The sequence below is a fragment of the Triturus cristatus genome, chromosome 10, assembly GCF_964204655.1.
Source record: "Triturus cristatus chromosome 10, aTriCri1.1, whole genome shotgun sequence".
In the NCBI taxonomy this organism is placed as follows: domain Eukaryota; kingdom Metazoa; phylum Chordata; class Amphibia; order Caudata; family Salamandridae; genus Triturus; species Triturus cristatus.
In genome coordinates this window covers 1,169,196,567-1,169,210,344 of record NC_140593.1, presented here as the reverse complement: position 1 = coordinate 1,169,210,344, position 13,778 = coordinate 1,169,196,567, and positions in this window count along the sequence as shown.

The following is a 13,778-nucleotide window of genomic DNA, read 5'->3' as shown; positions in this document are numbered from 1 at the left end:
ATGTACAAGAGGCTTGTAAATAAGCCCCTCAAAGTCCTGCATTTATGTCACCCATGAAGAGGACACTGCCTCTGAACAAAGGGAGCAAGCAGTGAATGTCCCTTTTCAATTAGCTCTACATCATTGGAAAATGAAATGCTAACAGCCTTTCTCAACAGGTCATCTATAGTATTAAGAACAGTACGCTTATGACAGTTGGAGTTGACTTTATCAGTGGTCAGCTGGTGTGGTACACATAGTTTACACTTTAATCTATAACTGATAACATGTCACCGATACAGCCACAGCTATGCATACTTTCAGAAATGTTCAATGTTACAGTACGTAACGTTTATTATGCAGTATGATGCTATATTCCTGAGAAGGAGCGCAATATTGTTCTCTCTGGGGTGGGAAGGTAAATATTTATGACTGCGATTGTGAATTAATGTGCCTGTTCTCCATAAACACAGTGAAACAGAAAATGTGTCTCTTTTCATGGATTGTTCTATTGGATATCGAGGTGAAGTACTTTCAGACACAAGAATATCATGGACAGACTATAGAGGGGCAAACTATTAAAATGTAAGTGCATATAGAGGAAGTAAAGGATTACTGTTCCTGACTTCACACCTACCTACCTACCTACCTACCTATCTATCTATCTATCGATCGATCGATCGATCGATCGATCTATCTATCTATCTATCTATCTATCTATCTATCTATCTATCTATCTATCTATCTATCTATCTATCTATCGATCGATCGATCTATCTATCTATCTATCTATCTATCTATCTATCTATCTATCTATCTATCTATCTAACTATCTATCTCTCTCTCTATCTATCTATCTATCTAACTATCTATCTATCTCTGTCTATCTATCTATCTATCTATCTATCTATTCTATCTATCTATCTATCTATCGATCGATCTATCTATCTATCTATCTATCTATCTATCTATCTATCTATCTATCTATCTATCTATCTATCTATCTATCTATCTATCTATCTATCTATCTATCTATCTCTGTCTATCTATCTATCTATCTATCTATCTATCTATCTATCTATCTATCTATCTATCTATCTATCTATCTATCTATCTATCTATCTATCTATCTAACTATCTATCTATCTCTGTCTATCTATCTATCTATCTATCTATCTATCTATCTATCTATCTATCTATCTATCTATCTATCTATCTATCTATCTATCTATCTATCTATCTATCTATCTATCTATCTATCTACCTGTTTGTCTGTCAGTCTGTCTATCTTTTGAGCTAAGTTACTTATATGCGGAGTTAGGTATAGAAAATCTACACTTATTTATCTGTCAATTCAGAAGGAAGCGCAGCAAGCATAGGTTTGTATATGAAAAAATGTATCGCCCCTCTCAATGCTATTACAGCACAGGGGAGCTTTCACTTTTTCCTTCTTTATCAAACACTCCTTTCATGTGCATGACCTCCAGAATAAAATACGTCTATTTGAGCATGTTAGTGTACAGTGTGAAAGTCTGGAGTTTGGCACCTGCACATTGGTAGAAATTGCTTCCAGTTTCATGTACCTAATGCATTTGCTGCTAGTGATGCAGTCACAGCCACTTTTAATAGCATTGCTTGGAGCGCGCCTCATTTCAGGTTCTCTCGTTTAGCCAGATGCATGCAGAAGCCAATTAGCTTTATTGAGGTTCAAAATATTCAACCCAAAGAGTCATTTAAGCTTCTTTTTAGACCGATAGTATAGTTGGACAAATCAAATAGTAACATCTGTTTTCCAGGGGCTTATGTAAGATTTTGTTTAACCAAAACTAAAGTTGTGTAGCAATTGCCAATTCGTTTATATTATTTTTTTCAAACTATTTTATTAACTTTTATTTCCTCATTGAAAATATAAAATGTAATCCCCAATGTATTGCCACTCTTCGTGAATGTGAATTATACGAAGTAAAGTAACTGTGCTGATGCCAATTTGTTTTCATATCTGTTCAAGGACGCCAGAACATTTCCAACCTTCCGTGCATTATCCAAGCCTGTAAAATTCAACGAGAAGAGCGGAATGTGTGAACACTCTCCCAAAGTGGGCATAGACATGTCATGTTACCAAAAACCAGAACCTCTTCTCCTTACCATAGGTATATCCACCAATCACATCATGCCTTGTACATTGGAAATGATTTGATGTACACATTTCTATCTATGCCACTGAACCCTGGCACTCTGCCACCCCCCACTCTCACCTCAACACCCTGCTCTTTAGTGAATACTCCTTTTGGACGTAACCACAATGCTAGAACAGTTAACATCAGTACAATTATGGCTGCTGTTTACTGCAGCTGGCTTATGCTGCATTGCCGGAAAAGGGCGGCTCTTGCCATCTACCTATGGCTTTCCCTATGTCAAAGCCATGATGCATCAGCAGCTGCTGTCTAAACCCACCAGATGATCTAAGCCTGGTACCTTGGAATATAACACCCTTCCAAGTAGGGTACAGATATCAACAGTCCCCTGAAACAGGGTAGCCCCTCGCCCCTGGTTACCAGCTCTCTTCTTCTCCTATGCGTGTCACTAGACCCTAAAATTCAAACCTTAATATCATATGATCTGGCACGTGCCAATGTCTGCATTCTTGGGAGTAGCCTTGAGTATCTCACAGTGCTGTCAACACTATATTGGGTCACACGATTTCTGACAGCCATATCATTACAATGGTAAACAGGGTCAGAAATAGGTTTTCTAATCCTACCCTGTGAACTACCCTTCCCTAGACCTGGCTACCTGCTTGCTGTATGGTATATTTGGGGCCAACGACATGTCAATGTCTTTAACACAGAATGCAGAGCATGCTTAGCTCACCTTTGTCTCACCCTTCACAATTACTACTCTGTAAGGGTTTACTCATTAACGCAGCTCCCACTTTTATTTTGCCTAGTAGAACCTCCTTTACTAACAAGCTAACAAGCTAGCATAGTTAAAGTGTCATTCATGCAGTAAGACGTTTTAAACAGTATCGCTGTGCCACAAACCCCTCTGACAAGAGATATTATGCAAAATGCTCCAGCATGGGCGATGCCCCTCCTGCCACCACATCCTCGCGGAGAAGTCACAGCACTTTCTTGGAACTTTTGAAATGACATAGAAGTCTGCAGCTTGCTAGACATGCATGCCTTGGTCTCCTTCCACAAGAGTTCTAGTCTTGCACGTGTTGATGTATTTTTGCAGCATCTTCAAAATAAGTCTCGTTTTAGGCCACTTAATCCCTCTGGCTAAAGTACAGGCTCACAGACAACTTACCAACTCAAGACAGTGAGCCTGCTGGACTGTAACCTATGAAATGCCTGGTAATTACATGAGGATGGTGCATTCTGGGGACCGATCAGTCCTCTGAGGCTTAAGGATTATTGGTTTATTAATGAGTACCGAGACTTGGAACTTGGATGGACACACAAGAAATCCAAACTATATTTTTTAAAGACTTTATTAAATCAATTTGCTAATCTAGTGAAGATCATTAGGGCTATTAATGAAGGTAACTTACACATGTTAATAAGTTATACATGTAGGTTTTACTCTTACAGTTTTTTGTCATTTTACTACTTTTGGGTATTCACAGAATCCGGTGTAATGTTACTCAAAAGTATAACTAAAAAGGGAGTGTAGCTATATTTACGAGTGTAAGCTACTAGTGCCACAAAGAAACAATAAAATTAGTAATTATATTTTTCTAATAGTTAACGTTACATAACTTTTATATTTAAAAATGGTTGTTAAAATAGTCAAATAATAAATATGTATTTGTTTCACATCACAGCCTTTGGTGTGGTCTTCTCCCAAACCTTTTGCCTTATTCCCTCCTGTCTGCTTACATTCATTTTTGTTGTCTTTAGGACTCTGTGCACTTTACTGCTGCTAACCATGCTAAAGAGATTGTGCTTGCTCCTTTAAACTTGGTTAAACAGGCCTAAGCCAAAAAAGTGGCACTGCGTGTACCTAGGGTCTGTAATTTAAATGCTGCTGGTGTAGCGGCAGCACTTACTGTACCACCCACTTAAGTAACCCTTTAAAACTTGTCTCAGGTTTGCCATTGCATCCTGTGTGCAGTTTTGAACTGCCAATTCGACCTGGCAAAATAAACAGTCCTAAAGCTCCCTTTTTATGTCAAACCTAGGCAGCGTGCATTTTACTGCCTACAAGACCTGTAGTAATCAACATATGGAGAGTGATCCCACCTGCTGCTTGCCATTGGTTCACACCGGCGTTGCTCAGCTTTAGTGGCTCATTATTGGTTGGTGCTCTGATACGTCACTTCGTTTAATATCAAGCAGCACTGACCAACTACAGTTTAGTTAAGCTGTATGTCTGTATCTGTTTTAGGGACTACTTTGTTTATATTTTATTTTTAATTGCCATGGTGCATGCTTCACAGTCCTCCATGCACCGGCCGCCATGCGCATAAGTTTAATATGCACGGGCGCCAGCTGCCATGCACATATGTTCAATATGTGCAGGCGCCACACTTCATGTTGTAGCAGAACATCCCCTTTTATTTTTTATTACCATATAGCAACATGGCTCTGCTGAGACGTTTTACGTTCTCTAGTGAACAGACTGGTGCATTGGCCTGAATGGACACCAGTTAACAACAATGCTGATACCACGCACACCATGCCTGTTAGCGACTGTATAAAAGTGTCCTCCCAACATCAATATTCCACATGGGCAGGACACCATAAGCAGAGAATGGGCCATTGATAGATCAAGTAAGTAAACGCAAACATATTTTCCAATTACTAAGCCGTGATATTTTTAACAACATTGCAGCATTAGATAACTTTGTTTTTGTTTAAATGAAGTGCTGCAATGGTAGACCACCCGCCTCTTCCCCCACGACCTATGGGGCTCTTCCAGATCCTCATTAAGGTGTACCCGCATTAATTTTGAACGTCTATTGTAGTGGTCGTCTGCACTGGAACAAAAGGCGTTTCTCTTCATTGTACGGTCACAAATGTTTATCCTTAATACGATACGCCTTTTACTATTCTCGTGTGTCTATTTATTTATATCTGTGCGGCACTATCACACCAAACCATGAGGGCTTACACAAACTGAACCCGAAGGTATCAGAGCACTTTAGATGGCCACCAGTTGCATTACAGATGGGCACATTCAATTTACAGCTAGGGTCAATGCCGAAACTCAAACCTGGTACCCCAGCGTCAAGGTACACCACTCTGACTGTTAGGCCACATACGATTGCTGATCCCTTGTCACATGTTCCTCCCACTTTCCTCCAAACATGGCACCATGTTTCTATGTCTATTTGTACCCTATTTACCTATTTCACAAAATACAGAAATCAGGGCTTGGAAAGCAACCTGCCTAATGAATATTCATTTGGCAGGATACAATTTGCAACCCCCTCTGATTGGTAAGTTACTACCAGCAGCCAAATGATAGGGAAACAACTTTTTCCCCTGCAATATTTATGTTTTGCAGAACTTTAGCTTATGTGACCTACCAAGATGTGTTTGTTTTTTATACCGTTTCTGCTTCCGCCAAGTGTCTGTGCACACTGAAATTTCAGACCACTGGTCCAGTGACAGGGGTGACTATGAGAGCATCAGCCCCTGCACATAATGGTGCATGTGGGATCTTCACCCACTGCAGAGACAGACCAGACAATAACCCCTACTGGGCACGGGGAAGTAGAGCCTGGGTGCCTTTGGAAGTCTCGCTCCAACAACTTCGCTTTGTGAACGCGATGCTTTTTATGTGTGCTGCTTATGCCCACAGACCACTGTAAAAAGCAGACAGGATGGAGCCAGAGATTAAACAAAAAAACCTGAACTGCAAACAGCACCGGCCACAGGGCTGGGCACTCCCTCCTGGGTGTTTGCCTCCCTGAAGTCCGTCAGCCAGGATTTTAGCCAGGCCCTCCCTCCTGGGCAGTGCATCCCTCTGAGGGATGCCCGATTTATACAGTGCCACAAGGACCAGTCATCCGCCACATTCCATCCTACACGACTCTCGTTTCCCCTGGGCATTCCCTCCGAGGTCTTTGTTGCCAGTCCTGCACACTGCACGTTCTGTCACAGCCTTTCTCTAATAGTATGCTGCAATTCGAAGGTATTGTGTATTTAAATGCAAACCCTGCCATGACGTTTAGGTACACACAGGTGGGGACACAGAGCTACAGCACTTTCCTGTGGCCACAGTAAAAAAGCCCTATGCTACACCTCCAGGCAAAAAAAGATGTGTGGGTGTGTGTGTTTGTGTGCATGTGTTTTTGTGTCTGTGTGCATGTGTGTACTTCCAATTACACGTGCCTTTCTCTCTCTGTGCAATTCTGTGAGAAGCTACAATGGTTCTGTCGGAAAGAACAAACAATTGCTTTACAAGAAATAAACGAATCAATGACTAGTTGCTTTATACATAATAAATAAATTTAAAGAATAATATCAATTGCTTCAATCAGACAATGGCACGCACATTCAATGCTGTAGGAACACAAAACAAAACACTGGCTAGTAGGTGCTGGCAAAAATATTATTTTATGTAAATTGAAGCGTTCATGTATATTAACAAATATTTAAAGGGCGGTCAATATGAGATGCAATATTGGAGTGACATATATTATAGTGACATTGGGTGCTCAGTGACAATGGTGCAGTGCATATCATATATACAAGGTGAAATTATGTACAGATAATAAAGGGAGAAAAACGAAAGTTGGTCAGAACGGAGAAGAAAACAATATCCCTGGTGAATAGCACATTCGCTTATTGATTTGAACCAAGAGACTTGATAGAGCTGAGTCATATATTATCGTCGACATTTCGACCCTGACAAGGCATTATTAATGTGTCATGGCAGGTCTTGTTCAGGACAAGGAAAAGGGATGACAGCCTGAAAGCAAGGAGGGAACGTATCAATGTGTCTTCAAGCTGAAAGGGGGAAAAGAGATGTCGAGGGTGGTAAAACACCAGTTACTCACCTAAAATGGGGGTGGGTTCCCTTGGGTGTCCCTCATTGTGTGAAGGCTGCCAGTGGATCTATAAGAAGTTAGATAAAACAATTTAGCTCAAGGTTGGACCCCAGTAATGGGGAGGTGAGAAACATAATGTGTGCAGTCAAAGAGTCTTACCTGCAAGTGTCAGGAAAGCTCTAGATTGTCGATCTGCTTCATGTAATGCAGTTTTTAAGATCTAAAGGTAAGTATATACATTGAATGAGGCCAGGAGTGTAATGCAGTCTTAAAGATCTAAAGGTAAGTATATACATTGAATGAGGCCAAGAGTATGAACATGTTGGCCCTGCAAGAGTCATGACCCAGCAGTGCCGCATTGGAAGACTTACCAAAGTAAATGAAGTCGCAAGCGGGCTGTTAAGCGAGTAATCAGCCGATATAGGAGGCAAAATAAATTAGATCCACAAGGTTGGTCAGTCATCAATCCTATGAGGAAACGTAGAGGGAATTAGCGCTATGTGTGACAAAGATTAAAGGATTAAAAAAGGCAAATGTGGGAGCTAATGGAGTTAGCCCACTTACCTGGCAGTGCACGTACACTCGGCTGCAGTCTTGAATGTGACTGCCAGACTCGCGGTTAAGTACTGAACCGGGAGAAGCTTACGTTGAGACGCATCCCTCATTCAAACTGGAATGGCATAGTGAGCAAAAAACCGATGGATTTAGGACCAGATCTCTGTACTGGGGTGAATGTATGACATTGTTCTGCATTCTGTCCATCAACTGTTGTTTTTGCATTTGTCACCCCGAGTGGGACGGGTATGCCCAGACGTGGGTCCCGTGCTCTCCATGCCACTGGAATCAGGCTATCCTGGCTAAAGAGGGGTGAACCACGAAACCGTTCTTAGGATGCTTGTTTCCAGTCCAAGGAGGACCTGGCTTGGCAGTTCGGGCTGGACTGTTCCCATGCGGCACAGGGTCAAGACTGATTTGCATATGGCTGGGTTCAAACTGGAATGGCATAGTGAGCAAAAAACCGATGGATTTAGGACCAGATCTCTGTACTGGGGTGAATGTATGACATTGTTCTGCATTCTGTCCATCAACTGTTGTTTTTGCATTTGTCACCCCGAGTGGGACGGGTATGCCCAGACGTGGGTCCCGTGCTCTCCATGCCACTGGAATCAGGCTATCCTGGCTCAAGAGGGGTGAAACCCCAAAACCGGTCCTAGGATGCATGCTTCCAGTCCAGGGAGGACCTGGCCTGGCAGTTCGGGCTGGACTGTTCCCATGGGGCACAGGGTCAAGACTGATTTGCATATGGCTGGGTTCAAACTGGAAAGGCATCGTGAGCAAAGAAACAATGGATTTAGGCCCAGATCTATGTACTGGGGTGAAGGTATGACATTGTTCTGCATTCTCTCCATCAACTGTTGTTTTAGCGGACCCTCTACTAGCCGTCAAGGGAATCAGGGTCAAAGACACCAGGACACCCAGCATTTTTTAGGGAAAGGCAACCGCATCCCCAACAGGGGTGGTGGAATAGAGCAGAACTGGGAGCAACAGCGGGGTTGGAACAGGGGCAGGAACAACCAGAGAGGCAATTCACGAGTAAGGTTCTACCAACCAGAATCACACGGCGAAATCCAAACAAGCAGACAAACATACAGATGGTGATAAGCATGACCTCTAATCAAAGTGTGAGGTTCCTGGATATTGTGTCAGTAACACACATACCAGTTTTGACTTTCCTTCCCTCCAAAATAGTATCTATAACCTCAGTTCCTGAGCAAACTCTCAACCTTACCAGCCTTGCCACTGAGCCCCCAGATACTTTTTCAGCAACACACATACCGTCTGTGACTCTCCTTCTCACCAAAAGAGAATCTACAACCTCCGTACCTGAACAGACTTTCAACCTTGCCATTGAGCCTTCTAACACCATGGCCATTGCTACCCTTGACCCTATCATAAACGTTTCCAACTACACACTATCAGATGCTGAGAAACGGATTCTCTCCCAAGGATTGACATTCATCCCAACGTCCCCTGCTGACCTCTTCAACATCAAGCTGGAGCTACAATGATTTTTCAGAAAAATCTGACTCAAATACCACTTTACCAACAGGGAGTACAATTCAGACGATCACAGCCACCACCTTCAGGCCCCCATCTACTTTTACACCAGCTGCTTATCTAATGAGCCAAAAAATCTTGGCGTATGAGCAGATATTCCTCAAAGAAACCATGGACCTACTAAAAAATCGAATGTAAATCAAGTATAACATCTTAGAGAGGAGAGGTTGGCCCTACAATCCCTAGGAGCCAACGAAACAATAATCATCAAGGTGGCCGATAAGGGTGGAGCTATGTTGGTGCAAAAATACGCTAGACTACGTCGAGGAGATAGAAGAACAATTAAGCATCAGGGATAGCTACCTCCCAATACCAAGGGATCCCACATCAGAGGCTAAGAAACCGATTAAGATCTGATCAAGTAGGGCCTAGCCCAAGGATTCCTGAGCAAACCGGAGTATGACTTCCTCAACAAAAAGGAACCGAGAATCCCCACAATCTACACTCTACCAAAAGTGCACAAGCGCTTGGACAACCCACCTGGGAGGCCAATCGTCTCAGGATGTGGTTCACTCCTGGAACCCCTGAACCAATATATCAACAACTTCCTATAACCGTGGGTTATGGAAACCAAATCATTTGTAAGGGACACTATGCATACCATCCAGTTACTGGAAGGCCAACCGTTTGAAGTCAACACTCAACTCATGGTGACCCTTAACATGTCTTCCCTTTATTCCAGCATACTACAGGGGAAGGTAGTAGAAGTGACCAGAGAAACCCTAGAAAAACGCCCCAAAACACACTGGGTACCAACTGGATTCTTGGTATCGCTCCTGGACATTGCAATGATGAGGAACTATTTCATCTTCAGTAACCAGTATTATTACCAATGCAAAAGCGCTGCGATGGGGGCTGGGTTCGCACCCAGCTTAGCCAACCTCTTCATGGATTCATATGAAGATGAACATATATACAATCTCAATAACCCTTTCATAGACCACATCACTGTATAGAAGCGTTATGTAGATGATGTGATGATGATATGGTCTGGCACTGAAACCAACTTGATTGACTTCAAAGACTGGCTTAACAGCAGATCCAGTGATATCCAGTTCACGATGTCCTACAGGAATGAAACCATTAACTTCCTGGACCTCACCTTTGAAGTAGAGGAAGGGTCACTCTTTACTGACCTCTACAGGAAACCTACAGAAAGAAATACGTTACTGAAATATGACTCGCACCAATCGAGAAGTCTGAGGGACAACCTTCCATACGGGCAGTTTCTCAGGCTCAAGAGAAACTGTACCCGCAGGGTGGACTTCTTTAAGGAGACGGAGACCCTCACCAACCACCTCAAGGAGAGAGGACACCCAATGGGATTCCTCAAGCAAGCTAGAAAACGAGCCTTGTATTGTCCCCGTCACCTCCTCCTCCAAGTGAAACCGAAAACAACAGGGCAAAAGAACATCGTATGTGTTACTACGGGATAATCTACAGACCTCAGGATCGACGCTGGACTGCCTTGCACAACCTTGCTGTCCCTGTTCTTGCCGTCAGCAACTCGCCGGACCCGCTGCGCGGGTCCCGCAGCGCGCCAACACAGCGCGGGAGCTTGCTGGACGGGGCTGCCTACCATCTGGGGGAAAAACCTACCTGGACCGGGGCTGCGAGCAGCGGGGACTCCATTGCCCAGGAGTCCCTGCAACCCCAATCATCAACACCTGGGCTGCTCTCCCTGGCCGCCACGCCCCCTTGCTCAAGCACCTCCCTATTTCTACGAACACAGTTTCCCGCTGCGCGGAAGCGCGCGGGGCTAAGCCCGGGCAAAGGGCGGGCCGTTTGAGGCCGTTCGAGGACGAGCGAGGACGGGACGGGCCACTCCCCTAACTCCTACGGCCCGGTAAGACTTATGTGACAATATTGCCACAATTACTCTGATTCTCTGGACCTTGTATTGCTGATAATTCGAACTTATTTATTTGTTTCTTGAGTCCCTTTGGTATTTGTCCATAGTCCGCAAATATGCCACTAGACGCTGGCAAATCACGCACTCTAACCGTTAATACATTTAATGGTCCTGTCTCTGGCACAATAGATCAGTTTTTTAAACGTGTTACTACAGTTCTGGAGGAGGAAATTGCGGATATCCCTTGATTTGTTAATGGGCAAACGCTCTTCACTTGGCCAAATTGGAAAAGTACTCTCCCCGGAGACAATGAGTGAGGGTGTAGGCTCTATCCCTGAGAATGACAAAATAATTTTACAGACAAATACCTCAGTTACGGCTAGTATTGCTGACCACACAATTGGCTCATCTATATCAGGACTGTCAGATTCCCCGAACCTAGCAATTTCCCCCGCTCCGTCAATAGGGCCTCTCGAGATTAAACACATTTTAAGAAAGAGGCAAGGTGCCTCTGCGACACCATTGGTGGCGAAAAAACAGAAGACCAAATCCAAAGTACAACCCTCGATCCTTACTGACCCAACGACGATAAAAAATCCCCTCACAAGTATTAATACAATAGGGCTAGCCACTGACGAGGACCCTTTGGCCGAATTACTCACGAAAATAGAGACAAGGGTTAAGTCCCTCTTACTCCCCCTTTTTGAAAGGACTAGATTGATTACCCTACAATTGGAAGATCTGGGTAAACAAATAAAAGGGAATAACCTGACCCTAACTGATTATCTAAAAACCCAGACTAAAACCACCACTTCCACCTCTCCCCCATTCTATTAGAACAACCATCAACTAGTGGCACTTTAAGGAAAACATTTACCCCGATGGGCAAAAAATCTGTTGGAAAAGCACTGGAAAAAACTGTGTCCACAAGCAAAACCAAGTGCCCAAAGAACAACACAGAAAATGATAGGGAGATAAGGATGGATAGTAGTTCCATACTAGAAACGACAGGAAATGTTGAAGATAATAAAAATAAAAATACAAATGTCCTTAAGGGAAAAAGTAGTACCTCATTAACACACACATTGGATAATGGAAATGAAGAACAGCCCCCCCTTCAACAACCCATTGCACTATCTAGAAGAGTGGATCTACCCCCAGAATCAGCCCCATACACGATTATCATGACTGGGGTCCCCGAATTATCAGATGGTTCTAGGGAGGACTATTACGCGTTAAAAAATAAAACCATCTATTGGCTTAATCAAAATCGACCTCTCCCTGCCCATATAAATGGGGAAATTTTAATGGTGAGAAGAACGAGCTGGGTGGGTACAAGACCAAAAGAAAGGAAGGGGGACGTGATAATTGTAAACTTTAGGGACCACAGAGCCGTTAGATGTATCGGCGACTGGTACGAACCTAGAGGAGGAGACGTTATTTCCACACATTATATCAATTATTTTTATCCACGAGAACTGATCTCCCATCCTAGACCTCATCCTGCAACTAATTCTCTCCAAGACTGGATGGAGGCAGACCATCAATTTGCCCATCAAAACGCTTATAATCATTTGTCTAACCCCCAGTTCTGGAGAAGCTCGAATAATAATCAATACCCACTCCAGCGATTAAAACCACTCCATCAGAGCGATTATGTAAACCAACATCAGAGGTTTAATATACCCACTTTTAATCGCTTCTCAGTTCTGGGTGGTTTGGAGAATGTAGATTGACTTAATGCCGAGCAGGCATGAGTCCAAAGACCGAATATGCCAAGTCAATCTTCTGAAAATGAAACTATTCTCCAAAGAGAAATTGTAGAAATACAAGAAATGGTAAACAGTAATTCCTCCCCAGCACCCATCCAAACAGTGCATATAGGACACGATATTACCACTCGTGGGAGAATTTGTAGTAATCGATCTAAGTACCTGGCTGATGAATCAAAAAAAACCCCAGAGAATGTCCCAAAAGTAGAGGCAGCCTGCACAAATAAATGTTTAGTTCCTAGAAAGGACGATAACATAATAAAAATTATGTCCTGGAACATCGCAGGACTGCGAACTAAAATAAGGAATGGGAGTTTACTGGATTTTATACAAGATTACCACATTGTCTGTTTGCAGGAGACATGGTCCATAAATGAAGAGCATTTATTAGGTTATAAAACCCATTTTATAGCGGCAGTGGCAGGCATTCATGGTAGGGCAAAGGGGGGTTTAACGATATATATAAAAAATACTATAATTGGGCTAAAAATAATATCGCTCAGCCTACATTCCAACTACCAGATATTGAAACTCTCACTTCCGATGAATGGGACAATAATTTTAGTGAATACATACGACAATGTCCCGGAAAGCGAGAGATTAAATTTACTTGGGCCCCTTCGAAATAAACTTTCTATCCAGACAAAAAAAATGCAAGGAGCCGACGTACCATGCATTGTTTGGGGTGGCGATTTTAATCACCATCCCTGCGAGGCAAAAAACAGTAACATCTGTGGCATGGCAGAAGAAATAGACAAACACACGTCCCACTTCTCTCACTCTAAAGTGGGGGATTTCCTAAATGAAATGCTATCAGAACTAGGACTTGTAATTTTAAATGAAACTGACATTGTATCTGGCAAAGTACAGCCCACCTATCTGGGTAGGGGATGGGAAACAACAATAGACTATATACTGGTCTCAGCAATACTTGAAAGTAAGGCTAAGAGTTTTAGGCTGTTAGTAAATACCTTAAGTGATCATACTGCACTGGCATTTGATTTGGTCACTGACCAGGGGCAATATAATTCACATCCAATGATGACAACACTTGCTC